Source organism: Pholcus phalangioides, unplaced genomic scaffold (assembly GCF_987345545.1).
Source record: "Pholcus phalangioides strain wild (caught in Gottingen) unplaced genomic scaffold, Ppha-v1.0 ptg000015l_1, whole genome shotgun sequence".
NCBI lineage: Eukaryota > Metazoa > Arthropoda > Arachnida > Araneae > Pholcidae > Pholcus > Pholcus phalangioides.
The window spans coordinates 30,919,709-30,920,526 of NW_028301608.1; the positions used below are offsets into that span (position 1 = coordinate 30,919,709).

At 41.7% G+C, this 818-nt stretch overlaps 1 non-coding gene across 1 annotated transcript; it reads left to right on the forward strand.

Annotated features, from left to right (window-relative positions):
- Positions 1-235: 235 nt before the first annotated feature.
- TRNAA-GGC (transfer RNA alanine (anticodon GGC)) lies at positions 236-307 on the forward strand. Its single transcript has one exon. It is a non-coding gene; the product is annotated as a tRNA-Ala (tRNA).
- The last annotated feature ends 511 nt before the right edge of the window (positions 308-818 follow it).

Below are 818 nucleotides of genomic sequence, written 5' to 3' on the forward strand. Positions count from 1 at the left end.
CCGGGTCCTTCGATTGCCGGACGAGCGCTCTGACCACTATGCTACAGAGGAGATAGAGATTTTCCTTCGCTAGAGCGTATATGTGCCGAACGGAACCGTGCAATGGACGGTGAACCGATCAGCTAATAGCTCATGGACGACGAGCCACCAGATGGCTATATACATGACATGAATGTCGCTCTCCACTTGTTAATACAAGATATACGGAAGACTGGATGTTGTGAAGATATTTATCGCCTCTGTAGCTTAGTGGTTAGAGCACTCGTCCGGCAATCGAGGGACCCGGGTTCGACTCCCGGTAGAGGCAGCGATGATTTTTTTTTCCTTCCTTAAAAAAAAAAAAATTAACATCTCAAATAATAAATAGCTTCACAACATCCAGTCTTCCGTATATCTTGTATTAACAAGTGGAGAGCGACATTCAAGTTCATGTCATTTCCTTCTTCCTCTGTCCTTCGGAGAGGGAATGGGTTTTCACAGTTTTTGCCGGAGCTGATTCTAAGGCTCTTTTTCTTCAACAGATTTGTTCTTATTTTTACTACTACCTGTTCCCGGTGTTGGCCCGAGCATTTTTCGCTACATTGCCCAACTTTTTTGAGGCATGCAACCCATTTTTTGAGAATACCAGTATTATTTTTTAATCTATGCATTTCATCACAAAAGCCCGATAGTTCAACAAAATCATTTTATATATGCTTAATCAGAATGATATTGATTTTTGAAATTTGGTACCTTACCTTAATTGCAACCTATACTGGATTCCTTGCATGCACGAAAGTTTGACAACACCGTAACACGTGTACTTAGCAGGGTTATGG